The 18,535-nt window shown below is 51.8% G+C and overlaps 1 pseudogene; it reads left to right on the forward strand.

The window, feature by feature from the left end:
- Positions 1-630: 630 nt before the first annotated feature.
- On the forward strand, positions 631-14,159 carry LOC115547417 (voltage-dependent L-type calcium channel subunit beta-4-like; annotated as a pseudogene).
- Positions 14,160-18,535: the final 4,376 nt, after the last annotated feature.

The following is an 18,535-nucleotide window of genomic DNA, read 5'->3' on the forward strand; positions in this document are numbered from 1 at the left end:
GCTTTCTACTAAGCATCGTGTAGCTTTGTGGCATAATGCTAACCAATTAATTCATTTAAGATTAAAAATTGTACATCACTCTCCCCCCCCCCCCCCTCTCTCTCCTCTCTCTCTCTCTCTCTCTCTCTCTCTTCTCTCTCTCTCCTCTCTCTCTCTCTCTCTCTCTCTGTCCCCTCTCCCCCCTTTCTCGCTCCCCCTCTCTCTCTCCCCCCTCTCCGTCCCCCCTCCCCCCCTTTGTCTCTCTCTTCCCCCTCTCTCCCCCCTCTCACCACTCTCTCTCTGTCTCCCCCTCTCCCCCCTCTGCCCTCTCTCCCCCCTCCATCCCCTCTCTCTCTCTCCCTCTTCTCCATCCCCTCCTCTCTTCCTCTCTTCTCCCTCTCTGTCCCCTCTCTCCCCTCTGTCTCCCCCCTCCGTCCTCTCTCTCTCTTCTCTCTATTTGCCCCTCTCTCTCCCTCCCCTCTCTCTTACTGCTCACTCCCCCTCTCCGTCCCCTCTCTCTCCCCCCTCTCTCCTCTCTCTCCCCCCTCTCTCCTCTCTCTCCCCCCTCCATCCCCTCCCTCTCTCTCCGCTAGCCACCGCTAACTTCTTCGTGCTACGTTTCGTGTTTCCAGAAGTTCAACAACGACTGGTGGATCGGCCGGCTGGTGAAGGAGGGCTGTGAGATCGGCTTCATCCCCAGCCCACTGAAGCTGGAGAACATCCGCCTGCAGCAGGAGCAGAAGAGGGGCCGCATCCAAGGGTAAGGCTTGGCCCGCGGCACACGCTAACGCTAATCCAAACTATAGCACTGAGGCCTAACCTTCATGGGAACGCTCCAACTCAAATACTATTGCTAACACTAATGCTAGCACTAAGGCTAACCTTCATAGGGAAGCACCAAGTCTATTACTATCACTAATGCTATTGCTAGCACTAAGGCTAACATCATAGGAAAGCTCCAACTCTAATGCTATTGCTAACACTAATGCTCATGCTAGCAATAAGGCTAACTAACATAGGAAAGCTCAAACTCTAATGATATTGCTAGCACTAATGTTAATCCTAGCACTAATGCTAACCTTCTTATGAGAACTTAAACTCTAATTCTCTTGCTGACACTGACGCTAATGCTAGAAAAAGGGTAAAAAATATTATTGCTATCACTAATGCTAATGCTAGTGCTAAGGCTAACCCTTGTAGGAACACAGATGCTATGGATAACCCTAACTAAGACTGACATTGATAGGAAGACACCAACGCTAATGCTATTGCTAACAATAAGGGTAATCCTAGCACTAAGGCTAACCTTCGTATGAACACTACAACTCTATTCTATTGCTGATACTGACGCTAATGCTAGCACTAAGGCTAACCTTCATAGCTAAGCTCCAACGCAAATGCTATTGCTAACAAGGATGCTAATGCTAGGCATTTTGAACGACACCCTTCCCGATCTAAAACCTTATCTAATGTTGCTCCTAATGCCTGAACTTTAAATAACATCAGGGTCTGCCGTGTCCGGGTAATGAGCAAACCCGTCAGCCAGGCTAGGTGCCTTCAGCGCTAGGAGCTGTAGCCGCTAATTGAGAGTCATGTTAAAACAGTGGCCTTGATTGAGAGTGGCTTGAGTAGGTTGGCTTTGAGCGAGAGATAAAGGGATCGTGGTCGAACAAGAGCTAGCAGGATTCATCAGACCGATTGAGATCCCTTCATTTACGTCCACATTGAAAAGTACATCAATCACGTCGGACAGATTGGGGCTGGCCCTGTTGCAGCTAGCATGTTAGCTTAGCTTCTGCTTTGCCCGACAAAAAAACGCAAAGGGAAGCCATTTTACAGACAATTATATTGAACAAAATGCCGTGTTTGCGCAATCGAAAGTGTCTAGTTGGTCGGACGTATGTTTTGAAGGTTAAACTGAGAAAACAAGACTTTGGATTCCTCTTTATTCTTCTTCTCCCCTTTGCCACATTAATGCCACTCTCTCTCCCTCCCCCTCTCTCTCTCTCCCTCTCTCCCTCTATGTCTCTCTCTCTCCCCCCTCTCTGTCTCTCTCCCCTCTTTCTCCTCCTCTCCACTTCTCTCCCTCTCCCCCCTCTCTCTCCCCTGTCCCTCCCCTCTCTCACCCCTCTCTCTCCCCCTCTTTCCTCTCTATCCCCCCTCTCTCTGTCCTATCCCCCTCTCCTCCTCTCTCTCTCTCTCTCTCTCTCTCTCTCTCTCTCTCTCCCTCTCTCTCTCTCCTCTCTCCTCCTCTCTCTCTCTCTCCCTCTTTCTTCCCTCTCTCCCCCCCTCTCCCCCCTCCCTCCCCCCTCTCTTCCTCCTCCAGTAAGTCTGGGGGGAACTCCTCTTCCAGTGTGGAGGACGAGGTCTCGGCCTCCGTCCGTCCGCTCATCTCCTCGGCAGGTGAGGGCTCCGGGGTGGGGGGGGAGGTGGTTGTGGGGGGGCGTCACGAGGGTGGGGAGACCCCCCCCCCGGCTGTCCCGCCACTGTCTACTGGTCAGAGGTCAGAGGTCAAAGCGTCTGCGTAGAGTATAAGGAATAAGTTCTGTTTATTTTTTTTTTATTTTTTCGTTTTTCGTTTTTTTTCACCCAGTTTCTGGTTACCTAGCAACGACGTAAGCCCCCCCCCATCGAGGACAGCAGGGTACCCAGACTCTGGCTAGGCTAGGATCCCCCCTTCCTCACTGTCCCCCCCCCCCTCGGTCATGTGATCTTGTGAATATGAAAGTCGGAAATCGTAGCGATCAACGGCTTTCCTTAAATCTTTTAAAAAACAATCGTGTGTTTTTTCTAATTTAAGATCTTTATGTTATTCACTGTCATTGTTCGTGTTGGGGCATACCATGTAGCGGAGGGTAGGGGGGTGAATGACGAGGGATCTCTGCTAATGTCTGGGTGACCTCTCACCCCTCCGCTAACACTCTGTCTTCTCCCTCTCTCGCAGGCAAGCAGAAACAGAAAGTGGTAAGTTCGGGGTCCGTGTGGAACCCGTTTCCCACCCCCGTCCCGTTTTCGACTTGCTGTCCGACCCCCGGGATGGGAGGGGTCAATGGGAGATTCCGTTTGCGACATCACAAGCGGGCCGCCCGACGATTGGTGCATGCAGGGCTAGGCTGTTCTGATTGGCTGGTGATCCCGCCTTCCCCAATTTGTGATGTCACAAATGGCCACGTTCTGCACAGGGCTAGGCTAGGAGACATTGAAACACGGCAAAACTAGAATAATTAATAATGAATTGTTTAAAATGGAAGGTAAACATTGGCAAATTTTTTCCAGGGGTGGTTGAATTAAGTCCCGAACAATAATACGATATGATTATTATCGGGATTATTTAGATCGATACAAAACTGTCAATCTCTCTTCTGACCAAGTCTTAAAACTAGCCTAAATCTTCACCCATATATATTTATCGCTAATATACATCATATTAATATCTTTGTCCCCACCTCCTCCCTGTGCTGTCGTTGTGCCTCTGTGTGTGACGTGGTCGGTGGTTGTTGTGGTGGGGGGGGGGGGGGGGGGGGGGGGGGGGGGGGGGGGGGGGGGGGGGGGGGGGGGGGGTGGGGGGGGGGGTAGTACCACACTGGGCTTACTGCTGACTCCTCTCTCTCTATTCTCCCTCCATCTCCTCCTCTCCACTCCTCCTCTTTCTCCTGCGTCCTTACACCTCTTCTCCCCCCTCCTCTCTCTCTCTCCCCCCCCTCCCTCTGCCTCCCCTATCCCCCTCTCTCTCTCCCCTCTCTCTCTCCCCCACTCTCTCCTCCCTCTTTCCCCCTCCTTCCTTCCCTCTCCCTCTCTCCTCCCCTCTCTCTCGCCCCCACTCTCTCCCTCCCTCTCTTTCCCCTCCTTCCTTCCCCCTCCTCTCTCTTCCCCCCCTCCTTCTGCCTTCCCCCTCCCCCTCTCTCTCTCCCCCACTCCCCCCTCCCTCTTTCCCCCCTCCTTCCTCCCCCCTCTTCACCCCCATGGAGCACCTACCCCCCTACGACGTTGTTCCCTCCATGAGGCCCGTGGTTCTGGTCGGCCCGTCACTCAGGGCTACGAGGTGAGCAGCTTCACCTGTCATCACCAATAACCTTTCAATCACCCAGCACCTGTCATCACCCATCACCAGTCACCAGTTTACCCAGTGACCCTAAGAGATACAGTGCCCCTAACAGTATCTCTTAAGGGGTACAGTAACCCTAAACAGTATCTCTTAAGGGGTAATCTGGTCCTCTACTGTGTCTGTCTGTCTGTCTGTCTGTCTGTCTGTCTGTCTGTCTGTCTGTCTCTCTCTCACTCTCTATCCCTCTCTCTCTCTGTCTCTGTCTCTGTCTCTGTCTCTCTGTCTCTGTCTCTCTCTCTCCTCTCTCTCTCTCTCTCTCTCTCTCTCTCTCTCTCATCTCTCTCTCTCTCTCTTCTCTCTCTCCTCTAAACACCAACCCCCCCCTCCCCCCTCCCCATTGCCAGTGTGCGCGGTTGCCGCGGTAACCCTCCTCCCGGGTCCTCCCCCTCAGAAGTAGAGCAAGGTGATGGAGGGCACAGCTCCAACCAGAGTGTGTGTGTGTGTGTGTGTGTGTGTGTGTGTGTGTGCACGTGAGTGCCATGTGTGTGTGCTCGTGTGTGTTTTTGGGTGTGCACATTTGTGTGTGTGTGTGTTTGCACGTGCATCTGTGTGCATGCACATGTGTGTCACATGTCTGAGTATGTGTGTGTACGCCCGTGCACATGTGGTGCGAGTGTGCTTGTGTGGGTGTGTGTTTGAGTTTGTGTGTGAATGTGTTTGCGTGCCTGTGGGGCTTCTGTGTGCACGCACACAACCACCAACCCCGCTCTGCCCTGGGGCTCTGGGACCCCCGTCACTTCAGGAGTGAAACCAATACCCGCTAAAGGCCTCTCTACCGGATGGACCCCACTGTTGTGTGTGTTGTTGTGGTGTGTGGTGTGTGTGTGTGTGGTGTGGTGTGTGTGTGTGTGTGTGTGTGTGTGTGTGTGTGTGTTCGGGGGGGGTGCAGCATAATGCGTCTAAATATGTGTGATATTGTGTCAGTATTGTGGCGTTCTCAACTCATTTGTGTCGATAGATTTGATCCTTGTCTTGCAAATGTTGAGGGTCTCTCTCTCCTCCCCCCTCCCTCCCATCCCCTGTTGCCTCCTCTCCCCCCTCCCTCCCTTCCCCCCTCCCCTCCCCTCCCCTCCCTTCTCCTCCCCGTTTGCCTCACCTCTCTCTCTTATTTTCCTTCCTCCCTCCCTCTCTCCCTCCATCTCCCCTCCCTCCCTCCCTCCCTCCCTCCCTCCCCACCTCCTCCCCTGTTGTCTCCCCCCTCTCTCTCTTCTCTCCAGGTGACAGACATGATGCAGAAGGCTCTGTTTGACTTCCTCAAGCACCGCTTCGACGGCAGGTAGGGACCCCTCCCCCTCCCCCTCGTCATCCCCTCCCCCTCCCCCTCCTCACTCTCCTCACCGCCCTCCCCCTCCTCACTCTCACCCCCTCCCCCTCCCCCTCCTCACTCTCCTCCCCCCCTCCCCCCTCCTCACTCTCACCCCCCTCCCCCTCCTCACTCTCACCCCCTCCCCCTCACCCTCCTCACTCTCACCCCCTCCCCCTCCTCACTCTCACCCCCTCCCCCTCCTCACTCTCACCACCCCCTCCCCCCTCCTCACATCTCACCCCCCCCCCCTCACCCTCCTCACTCTCACCCCCTCCCCCTCCTCACTCTCACCCCCTCCCCCTCCTCACTCTCACCCCCTCACCCTCCTCACTCTCACCCCCTCCACCTCCTCACTCTCACCTCCTCACTCTCAACCCCTCCCCTCCCCCCTCCCCCTCCTCACTCTCACCCCCTCCCCCTCCCCCTCCTCACTCTCCTCACCCCCTCCCCCTCCTCACTCTCACCCCCTCCCCCTCCCCCTCCTCACTCTCCTCACCCCCCTCCCCCTCCTCACTCTCACCCCCCTCCCCCCTCCTCACTCTCACCCCCTCCCCCTCCTCACTCTCACCCCCTCCCCCTCACCCTCCTCACTCTCACCCCCTCCCCCTCCTCACTCTCACCCCCTCCCCCTCCTCACTCTCACCCCCTCGCCCTCACCCTCCTCACTCTCACCCCCTCCCCCTCCTCACTCTCACCCCCTCACCCTCCTCACTCTCACCCCCTCCACCTCCTCACTCTCACCTCCTCACTCTCAACCCCTCCCCCCCTCCCCCTCCTCACTCTCACCCGCTCCCTCTCACTCTCACCCCCTCCCCCTCCCCCTCCTCACTCTCACCCTCTCCCCCTCCCCCTCACTCTCACCCCCTCCCCCTCCTCACTCTCACCCCCTCCCCCTCACTCTCACCCCCTCCCCCCTCCTCACTCTCACCCCCTCCCCCTCACTCCTCACCCCCTCCCCCCCCCTCTCCTCACTCTCACCCTCTCCCCCTCACTCTCACCCCGTCCCCCTCCTCACTCTCACCCCCCTCCCCCTCACTCTCACCCCCTCCCCCTCCTCACTCTCACCCCCTCCCCCTCCACTCTCACCCCCTCCCCCTCCCCCCTCCTCACTCTCACCCTCTCCCCCTCACTCTCACCCCGTCCCCCTCCTCACTCTCACCCCCTCCCCCTCCCCCTCTTCACTCTCACCCTCCTCACTCTCACCCCCTCCTCCTCACTCTCCCCCCCTCCCCCTCGGTCTCCCCCTTGTGTGAATAGGTGAGTGTGTGTGTCTGTGTGTGTGTGTGTGTGTGTGTGTGTGTGTGTGTGTGTGTGTGTGTGTGTGTGTGTGTGTGTGTGTGTGTGTGTGTGTGTGTGTGTGTGTGTGTCTGAGGGTATGAATGGGTGATTGTCTGTGTGAGTGTATGAATGGGGGACTGTAAGCATGAATTGTAAGCATGCATGAATTGTAAGCAAACACTCTCTCTGACTCCGCCCCCTCCCCCTCCCGCTGCTCTCTCTGGTCCAATCAGGATCTCTATCACCCGGGTAACGGCGGACATCTCGCTGGCCAAGCGCTCGGTGCTCAACAACCCCAGCAAGAGGGCCATCATCGAGAGGTCCAACACACGCTCCAGCCTGGGTGAGGGGGTGAATGGGTGAATGGGTGAGGGGGTGAGGGCCATCATGGAGAGGTACAACACACGCTCCGGCCTGGGTAAGACTAGGGGTGTACAGTATAAACGGTATAAAAAGTACGCCGGTGCGAATTTCACTTCTGATCCGATTCAATTTCTAATCGGAATAGATCTAATCCTATGGTGCAATCAGAATGTATCGTGTATAGGGCATTTACAAAAGTGGTAAGCGTACGTTTGTATGTCTCTCGCGCACAACCGTTATCTTGGTCTTGGATAATGTTGTACAGAACACCGGTCATTATCGGGAAAATAAACCCTGACACGAAGCAGAGGTCTCGTGCTTCGCCCTGAAGGGTATTGTTTTCGATAATGACCGGCAAAGTTCTGTACATTATCCCGCTTATTAAACGGCTCCTTGCCAAAATGAAATAATATCTTCACACGGTGTGTCTTTTTACAATTAACATTCATAGTGTTGATCAGCTGAGAAATAGACGCTGACGCCGCCTAGCAACCGGGCACACTGGGGTTGATAAGTTACCAGACTTTTTCAAGAGGCGAATCAGGCAAAAAATCCACTTTCCTTGACAGCGGTCCAGTTCGGTGTGCATAAAAGTACAGACGGACCAATTGAGAACTACTGAAGCTGCTGATGCCATCTTTCTAAGTAGTGGCACCCACCCCAAACCAATGGGAATAAGTGTATATGATCAGAGGGGGCGTGTATATGATCATTTTTTATTCAGATTGAGCTTCTAGTCGTATCAGAAGTGTACATGTACACGTGGCTACTGTTGTATGTAAAAAGTAAAGTAACGCGTAACAACTGAACACGTGGTAACTAAACGTAGTTCCTTTTTCAATTCGGCGCAACGTTACTTTTCCCGGCGACAGATTAGACAGCGATACTGCCTTCTCATGCAGTACGCTATTGCGCAAGCGTGCCTGCCGAAGCGATGTATCTCAGACAACGCCTCCGCAGGCATTTTCCAAAGCCAGTCCTTACGACGAAAAAAAGCCAGTAGTGGAACGAGATAACACACGCCGTCACTGTTGACCTTTGTGAGGACATGGTTCCCTTTCAAAATGTCGGTGTAAGGTCCACGCACAAGTAGAGGAAGAAATCCATACTATAAAACATTTGTGTTTTTCAGAGATGGAAGTAACTTGAGAAAGGATTTTTCATTTTTTCTATGCAGTTTTTCTGCCTAACTAGAATTTTACCCCTTCAGAAGCATTTATATCGAAATTAGAAGATATAATACCGCTACCGCTACCGTCTATGCCCCAAATCATACCGTGATATACATTTTATTCCACACCGTACAGCCCTAAGTAAGACCCACAGAGAGAGGGGTGTGTGTGGGTGAATGGATGATTGTGTGTGAATGTGACTGTTTGTATGAGTGGGGTGAATTTGTGTATGACTGAGTGAATGTTTGTGTGTATGTGTGCGCTAGGTGCGAGTACATGGCTGAGATGTTTTCAACGCGGCACTTAAAGGTTGCATCAGCGACTCTAGCCTGACACAAGAAGTATCACATTAATCTGATCTCTCCTCACGGCCCGCTAGCTGCCCGTCCCTTAAGCAGGCCTTCAAAAAAAACGTCTCTGTAGGCAGCCTGCGCCCCGAGATCGTACACAGAAACAAATGGTACTGCCAACCACTCAAAACCAAAATAAATAGTATTCCAACCAATCACCGACAAGGGGTGGGTGTGGTGGGGTTTTGCGCTGCGTTCATGATCGTTCTTACTGGATGCACGAAACGCGGAAGGGAGGGGCGAGCTGGCTGTTTGTTTGGGATCTCGCTTCAAACACCAACAGAAGTGACGTCACCCAACATCGCTGATACAACCTTTAATGTATGCACTTAAAAAACATGGTATCATAACCCCTTATTTTCCCCTCTCCCCCTCACCCCTCCCTCCTCCCCTCACCCTCCCCTCCTCCCCTCACCCCTCCCTCCTCCCCTCCCCCCTCACCCTCCCCTCCTCACCCTCCCCTCACTCCTCACCCTCCCCTCCCTCCCCTCCTCCCCTCCTCCCCTGCCCCCCTCCCCAGCCGAGGTGCAGAGTGAGATCGAGCGTATCTTCGAGCTGGCGCGCTCGCTGCAGTTGGTGGTGTTGGACGCGGACACCATCAACCACCCCGCCCAGCTGCTGAAGACCTCGCTGGCCCCCATCATCGTCCACGTCAAGGTGTCCTCGCCCAAGGTCAGCCAATCAGGAGCCCAATTAAGAACCCAATTAAGATTAAATGAACCTTGATTCAATTAACTCTGTGGTTTAAGGAGTGCGCGGTTCAAATTCTTCAGTCTGTGTTTGTTGGTGTGTGAGTCGGTGTGTGTGTGTGTGTGTGTGTGTGTGTGTGTGTGTGTGTGTGTGTGTGTGTGTGTGTGTGTGGTGTGTGTGTGTGTGTGTGTGTGTGTGTGTGTGTGTGTGTGTGTGTGTGTTTTTGTGACCCGGATAGCCAGTAAGGAATCATGGATTGGTATGTTGGACTCCTCCTCTTTTTAGATGTCCTTCTAAAGCTGATCTATTCAACCTGAATCTTGTTTCTCCTCGCTCTCCTAATCAGTTTAGTAAACGATGAGGTGTCTTCGCTTTCCCCCCCGTAACTGATCTGGAAACAGGTAGTCAACTGTTTTTTTTTGGAAGTAGCACGTTGGTGATGTGTCCCTCACTCGGAAAACCTCACACTCTTAGCCCCGCCCCTCTCTTAACCCTGCGCGCTGTATTAACTCCGCCCCTCTCCTAATCCCGACCCTATCATATGCCCAGCCCCTCTCTTAACCACGCCCCTCTCCTAACCACGCCCCTCTATTTACCACGCCCCTCTCTTAACCACGCCCCCCTCTTAACGTGTCCCTCACTCAGAAAACCGACCAATGAGTGAAGAGAGTTTCCCTAGGCACCAATGCATTAGTCGGCTAGTATGAACAACTTAAAAACCCTTAAACGCACTTAAAATGTCAGTAAATGTTGGCTGAAGACGTCTCCCTCCTCACTTGTAAAAGCAGTACCTCAAAACCTAAGAGCACGAGGCCGGAGGGACAAGCCCCCTTTAACTCTGGCCCATCACGATTGGCTCCCAGGAGCGTCCCTCACGGCACAGACAGACGACAGGTGAGCCACACCTGGTGGTTGTCCACTGCGAGCTGCATGCTTGCCACTTCTCTGGTTTTTCTGCGTTGCATTGACACACTTTGATACACTGTGAGGTATCCCCGGCCCCTCTCTTAACCACGCCCCTCTCTTTACCACGCCCCCCTCTGTTAACCACGCCCCCCTACACTGTGAGGTACAGGCATTGGGAGAATTGGGAGCACTGGGACACTTTATACTGCTCTGTTTGTCCTTTCTCGAGCATCTCGATGGATCTCCTCAGCACTACTGTCTGTCTGTCTGTCTGTCTGTCTGTCTGTCTGTCTGTCTGTCTGGAGGGTCTGTCTGTCTGTCTGTCTGTCTGTCTATCTGACCTTTCATCTCTGTTTGACGAACTTGATGTGCCAATCACGAGTGGATTAAGGGTGAGGGGTGAGGGGTGGGTGAGGGTGAGGGGTGAGGGGTGGGTGAGGGGTGAGGGGGGTTAGACAATCTGGATCAATGTCATGTGAAAGTCATGTGTCTGTTGTCCGTCTGTCCTCACGGTGTGTCTGTGTTGTCCGTCTGTCCTCACGCTGTGTCCGTGTGTCCTCACGGTGTGTCCGTGTTGTCCGTCTGTCCCACCAGGTGCTGCAGCGGCTGGTAAAGTCTCGGGGGAAGTCTCAGAGCAAACACCTCAACGTGCAGCTGGTGGCAGCCGACAAGCTGACCCAGTGCCCGCCGGTGGGTCCGCCCCTCTCTTAACCCCGCCCCTATATTGATTCCGCCCCCTCTCTTAACCCCTACCCCATCTCTTACTCCCACCCCATAATTGAACCACGCCCCTATATTGCCTCCACCCCCCATTAGCCCCACCCCCTCTCTCTTAACCACGCGCCTTTCTTAACGTTGCCCATATCTTAAACCCGCCCCTTTATTGACTCCACCCTCTATAACCCCGCCCCCTCTCTCTAAACCCCGCCCCTACAGGAGATGTTTGACATCATCCTGGACGAGAACCAGCTGGAGGACGCCTGCGAGCACCTGGCAGAGTACCTGGAGGCGTACTGGAAGGCCACGCACACCTCGCTGGCCACGCCCCTAAACCCCCTGCTGGGCCGCCCCCTGGGGCCCGCCGCGCTCACGCCATACCCCACCTCCATCTCCGGCCTGCAGGTGAGGGGGGGGGGGGGGTGTGTGTGTGTGTGTGTGTGTGTGAGTCTGTTGGTCTGTGTGAATGTGTGTCTGTGTGTTTATAGGGCTAGGCCCGGGGTAGGCTGTCATCAACACACACACTCACACACAGACACAGAGGCACAGACTACACAAACACATACCGACATCGCACACACACACACACACACAGATATGACACCCAGACACACAGACACACAAAAAACATCACAGACTCACACACACACTACACAAACACACACAGACACACAGAAGCACACACACACACACACTACACAAACACACACAGACATCACAAACACACACACAGAAACACACACACAGACACACACAGAATCACACTGTGTGAACACACTTTAACACCGTCGCCGTCATGACACAAACACTAATAAAGTTGTCCCTCATTGCCCCAGCAGAGCCAGCGCAATCGTCAAGGCAACCACACGGGCGGGGGAGGGGGCGGCGGCGGCAACGGGGGCGGGGGGGGGCGGCGGCGACAACTCCACCCCCAACGAGCGGCGCAATCTGATGACGTCGGACGAGAACTACCACAACGAGCGCGCGCACAAGGGCCGCAACCGCGTCTCCTCGGGCTCCCAGCACAGCCGCGACCAGCAGGACCAGTACCCGCAGGACCAGTACCATCAGGACCAGTACCAGCAGGACCAGTACCACCACCAGGACCCCTACCAGGACTCCTACAAGCCCCACCGCAACCGCACCTCCCCGGGGGGCTGCAGCCAGGACTCCCGCCACCGCCTCTGATCTGGGCGGTCGACGCCCCTTACTGGCTCCGCCTCTCCTTCACCTTAACGAGCTTAACGAGCTGAACCGCCCCTGGACCCCCCTTCTGCTGGGACGTGCACACACACACACACACACACACACACACACACACACACACACACACACACACACACACACACACACACACACACACACACACACACACGCACACACGCGCGCTGGACTAAACTCTAATGGGTGTGGCCACGCCCCTGTTGCTGGCTCCGCCCCGTCACCTGCTCGTTAGTGCTTAACGAGCAGGCTTAATAAGCTTCACCTCGATCTCCGTCGCATCCCCCCCAGATGACTCCCCTTCTGCTTGGATGTACACACACACACACACACACACACACTGGACTTAAACTCTGAGGAGAGCGGCCGTGAGCTCCCCCCCCCCCCCCCCCCTTGCTGGACTAAAACACACAGACACCAAAACACACTTTTGTTTCCACGACGACCTTCACCCTCTCACCGCTCGTCTGGGACCCCCCCACCCTCCTTTGGTCGTTAGCTCGGCCTAACTCATTAGCGAGACTGAAGTGGGCGGAGCCTCTCCCCAGAGCCTGAGGAGACTGCAGCGCCGCCGGGAGTTGGAACGCAGCCCGCTTTGTCTCAATGGAACAGAGTCTCGATGCTGAATGGACCCCTCCCCGTCCTGGCCACGCCCCTCTCCCCCGATGCTTTCGGCCATCTTTGTTTTGTCATGACATCGGAGGGGGGGTTGTGATCGTTTGATTATGCCTGGCTCGTGTTTGTTTGTTTTTTACACGCCGGGTTGCATTCCGTTTGGAGAACGTCGTTTGCCGTGTCGACGTCACCTCGGCAACGGGTGGCTTTTTTCCTGTGTAGCGTACCTTTTGAACTGCGTCGGCAGCAGCCAATCAAATGCCCCCCCCCCTCCCCGTACCCACCGTCGCCATGGAGATGACCCTAGTTAGCACTTATTGAGCGAAATAGAAGGCAATAGTAAGCGACGACGGTGAGCAGAGTTCGGGCGAAGCGCAACGTTTTTGGGCCGGTACTTTTATTGTGTGATTCGTGTTCAGACTGACGTAGAGTCCAAGACCCCCCCCCCCCCCCCCCCCCCCCCCCCCAGCTGAGCCGGTCCCAGCACGTCATGCTAACCCTTTAGCCGCCGCGATTTAGCGAGCTAGATCCCCCGTAAGAGATACAAGCAAAAAAGAAAAAAAGAAAAGTTTCAAAAAAGACCAAGAGAGTCTAGCGAGCGCGTAAACGCTGAGGCTAGGTGAGCTAGCGCGCTAGCTAGCCCGCAACCTGCTAGCCGCTGTAGCCGCTTCCTTTAGCGATGCGATTGGCCTCGTGCGATTGGTCCATGTGACGCGGTGGTCGTGTCCCTGGCCGGGTTAACGGCCTCGTCTTTAGGGGTCGTTGTTTGCATCATGCGTCACTCTGTGTAGCCGGCATGTGTTCTTGACGACAGAGCATGCTTCCTTCCGCTGGTGAAACCGGAAAATACTCAACCCACAACGTGTTGAGTTTTGTTTTTTGGATGATATAAGGGAAACCCCGTTTACTCCAGGGAGGAAAAAAAAAAGAATGAATAAATACATTTTTCGTTTTTTGAGGCGAGAAATAAATGGCAGGTGAATTGTCCATCCCTGGACCCCCTAGTAGAGAGAGTCAATTTGTATTATTTAATTTAAGTCACATTCTGTTTTGGAATGCGAAATGCGCAGTGATGATTGATTGATTGATTGATTGATTGCCTTGCGAGGCTAAACTCACTTTCCAAAATTATGACTTAAATATTAATAATTTATGTTAGGAAAATCTGAAATTATTTTTTGTCAGATGTCTCTGAGGCTACTATTTTGTATTTATTACTCCCATCCCCTCCCTGTTAGATACAGTTAGACACGTTTTTCCTTTGAATAGTGTAGATATCCGAAGAAATGTCTCATCTGGCATCATTTTGTTTCATATTTTACAACAATCCCAGACTTTTGTGTACAAAAAACACCGTCAGGATATTCTCAACACAGACTGCATCTCCAGGTGACCATAAGCCCTATTTCTTTGTTAAAATAAACTTCGGAAAGATAAAAAAAAAAGAAATCGACAACCATACAAAAAAAGAAGCTAACCTAGAAGATTAAAAGAAGATTTAGAAGGTTTAATAGATGCATATTCGTCAGGGGATTATTTTTATATCAGAAAGGCATTGTACATAACGTCATGTTGGAGAGACGCTGTTTGCTGTATAGTTGTAGCCTCGAATGTGATCTCACGAAATCTCGCGAGGGAAACAGAAGTCTCTCGCAAGAGGAGGAGGGGGGGGGGGGGGGGGGACCAGGTCCAGTATACTTAACTTCAGTAATGTGCAATACGAAAAGGCATGCTGTTTTAAAAATGAGGAATTTCATGTACTGTACTATGCAACCGCAGAAACCGTGTACATCGCTTCTTGCTGCGCTGAATTTATCCTGCGCTTTTATTTTGGTCCCCGAAAAATCGTCATTGACGCTCCTGGTGGGAAATGTGTTTTTTCTCTCACTCTGTTTTCCGGTGTGTCTCTCTCTCTCTCTCTCTCTCTCTCTCTCTCTCTGTCTCTCTGTCTCTCTGTCTCTCTGTCTCTCTGTCTCTCTCTCCCTCTCTCCCTCTCTCCCTCTCTCTTGCTCTGTCTCTTTCTTTATCATTTTTTTTATGGAAGATGAATCTTAAAGGCTGATGATGCGGTATTGCATGCACAATATACCATTCTGATTTATGTAAGAAAATGATGATATGACGAGGGCTGTGAAAAGGGGGCGGGGCAGGGGCAAGGGGCGGGGCCACGTGGAAGGCGGAACTAGAAGTGACCTAAAAAGTTTCTCTCTTTTCTTTTTCAAAATAAAATTGTCGTTCTGAAAGACATGTGTTCAAGTGTTGGTTTTTTTGTCGTGACTTCATGTCGTTAAGAGGCGCCGTCCGATTGGCTGTCGGCTTCAACAGTGAAAATAATTATAAATAATAAAAATAAAATAATCATTTTTCTTATAATAAAACGTACATAAGTTCTTCATCAATACTCATGAGTCCCAAATGTATGGGGTTAGAGTTTTAGTTTGAAACCCTGTCTCTTCCTGTGTTTTAGTGACATCACAAGTGGGCGTGTCCACCAAGATGTTCCCTGGATAGATGAAGGCTCGTTCACTGTCCTGCTGCTAACGAGACGACTCGCCGGTAATGACGCTCACGCTTAAGCAGGTTCGCGACAGCAACCGTTCATGTGCACTGCGTTGGGAATCTAAAAGTTCTTCACAGCAGGGGATTTAGTCTGATAAAAACAGTCAGAACTAAACAGAACTTAGTAGGATCAGTTTCAGGTTTGCATGCCTTAATTTCCTTGATGCCCATCACCTACTATCCTTTTGCTTTTAGTTATGAGAAACACATACAGTATACCCACTGTATGGAAGGCAACACTTGCCCTTATCTAGAGCTGGTTTACCAGTACACAACGTTTAAAACTGAGCATGTGATAGAAATGAATGATTATATTCTATGGTAAACTATGATTATTATTAGGCCTGTATATCTTAATGGTAGAAATCACACGGTGCCTGGGAGTCTGGGGTCAGAGCGTATGTTGGAACGAACCCATGATAGGGGCAGGTAGCTACAGGGTTAATGCGTGCTGACCTCAGACTGGTGTCCTAAATTATTTTTGTTGATAATGTAGTTAGACGAACTCATGATTGATGTGGGCGGAAACCTCAAACAAATAAACTGTTGTGTGTGTGTGGATAAAGAAGAAGCCGATCCGTTGACCACCAATGAATCTGCAGACCCATTCGGCTGTTATTGTTGTTGTTGTTTCTTAACGATAAAGTCTTTTGTCAATACTTGCTCCGGACCCCTCGATTTCTTTTACTCTCTCTCAAATTAGTTGAAGTGTTTTATATCTCGGTTAAAATCTACTACAAGCAAAGTCATGCCAACAGACGTTACAACGTCAATCCATAGTAAAGTATGTGATATGATGGTTGATTCTTTTATATTTAGTAAAACGTTCATGTTCCACCATGTTCATGCGCGTCACTAGTAAGCCATACGTCACCAACTGGGCAACTCTGTTGTCAAAACTTGGCCTCAGTTGCCGAACGGAAGTAGAATCATAACAGCGTCATGAGGTGGCGTTCACGCAAACTTTCTAACGTCGCGAAAATGTCTTCCCCATAATTTCCAGCGATGTGAACGCACCAAGAGCAAAGTTTGCTCCGGTCCACTGGATAGGCTGGTAGACCGATCTGTCCAGTGCACATCGATCATCGAGCACAGGGCGATCTTAACCTGGCATGGGGCAATCTTTAACCTGGCATGGGGCACTAAGCGTGAGAGGGGCAATCTTGCCCTGGCATGGGGCAATACATGTGAGATGAGAAATCTTTACCTTAGAATGGAGCAGTATTTGACCTGGGATGGGGCACTACTTCATGTGAGAGGGGCAATCGTTGCCCTGGCATGGGGCACTACATGTGAGAGGGGCAATATTTGACCTGGCATGGGGCAATACATGGAAGAGGGACAATCCCTGGCCTAGCATGGGGCACTTAGTGTGTGTGGGGGGGGGGGGGCAATCTTGGACCTTGCATGGGGCACTAAGTGTGAGAGGGGCAATCTTTGAGCTGGCATGGGGCACTAGGTGTGAGCGGAAATCATTGCCTTTGCATGGGGCACTAAGTGTGAAAGGGGCAATCGTTACCCTTGCATGGAACACAAAGGGTGAGGGGCAATAATTGCCCTTGCATGATCCACAAAGGGTGAGAAGGGCAATCGTTGCCCTGGCATGGGGTGTGGTAGAAATTAATGATTATATTCTATGGTAAACTATGATTATTATTAGGCCTGTATATCTAATGGTAGAAAACATTTAAAGCGTCTCTGGATTCTGATCCAGGGCTGGACACGGTGCCTGGGAGTCTGGGGTCAGAGCAGCGGTTGGGGCCCAACCCCCCAGGAGCAGGAAGCTACGGAGACAATGCATGCTGACTCCACTTCCTGGGTCCTAGACTATCTCGGTGACCGTCTGGTTAGAAGAGTTTGTGATTGATTATGGGTGGACACCTAAAACAAGAATAACAAGAGTACTGTGCTGTTGTGTGTGTACAAGAAGAGGCTGGAATCTGTTGTCCACCAGTGACTCTGCAGACCCATTCGGCTGATATCGTTGTTGTTTTTTTCTTAACGATAAAGTCTTTTGTCAATACTTGCTCCGGACCCCTCGATTTCTTTTACTCTCTCTTAAATGAGTCTAAGTGTTTTATATCTCGGTTAAAATACACTACAGGGGCACTAAGTGTGAGAGGGGCAATCGTTGCCCTGGCATGGGGCACTACATTTGTGAGGGGCAATCTTTGAGTTGGCATGGAGCAATGCATGCTTGAGTGTGACTGTGGTTCTACTTGGCTTGTGTTCCATGAATAGTAGAATTTTCAGCTACAGGACGACGCTGCTCTACCTTTAACTCCCTTGAGTGTCTTTTGGTCAAGTCTGTGGCCTAAATCAACGACGATGACGAAGTGGGTTTTCAATACATCAGGAGCCTGGAGCGATCCAGCATCTAGCTTTCAATTCCACCCTTCTACACACTGGACAGGATAACTTCAGTGTCATGCAGCTTTGACTGCATTGTGACAGAATCTTGCAAACAATGGGAAACGACAATGGCTACAGATTCGGAAGAGAAACCAACCCACTGACCCTAGTCGGAGAATGACCCAGTCTGCAACATGGTGGACTGCTGGCAAGCCCTCTGGATCTTCTGTACTCCTGCGCTGAGATCCAAGTCTATCTCTCAGTCTTCCTCTCACTTTCTCTCAACCCTCACTGGGGCTTCAAGGTCTATTGAGAGGAACGTTGAAATGTGCTCCATGGTTCACTCCTGTAAGAGCTGGGTTGTATTCTAGTCGCCGAGTCGGGGAGCTCTCACATCCTACCAGTGGTGGGCTGTCAGGGCCAGCAAGGCCTTCTCTGCTGGCCTAAACAATCTGCCTTGATAGTGCTGGCGTCTGTAGCTTAAAGTAAGTGGCAATGATGCTGAAACCAATCAGATTTTGAGTTGGCAACGCCAAGGCCATCTCGCAGGCGTCCAATGACATCGGAATTTTCCCGTCCTTTGATTGGATGGTCAGAGAGAGGTACTAGTCAGAGCCAGCAAAGCATCGATAGCTACCAGCACAAACTAAAATAAAGCGAATAATAAATAAATTAAGAGATTCCCTTTACCGAATTAAAACTCACTTCAGAAACACGACTGGACAGACTCGACTTTCAGCATTAGCCTCCATGGCGATGGAAAAGGACTTATTGTTTGAACTGAAATGCACAGATAAACTGTACAACAGTGTAATCGAACTCTTCTTGAGGAAAGTACAAATGATCACCAGTTTGGTGAGTAATGCATTTTATTTAAACGTTTTAATATTTTTGTCATTTAATTAGGTTAATATTGACGTTT

The sequence above is a fragment of the Gadus morhua genome, chromosome 7, assembly GCF_902167405.1.
Source record: "Gadus morhua chromosome 7, gadMor3.0, whole genome shotgun sequence".
NCBI classification, from domain to species: domain Eukaryota; kingdom Metazoa; phylum Chordata; class Actinopteri; order Gadiformes; family Gadidae; genus Gadus; species Gadus morhua.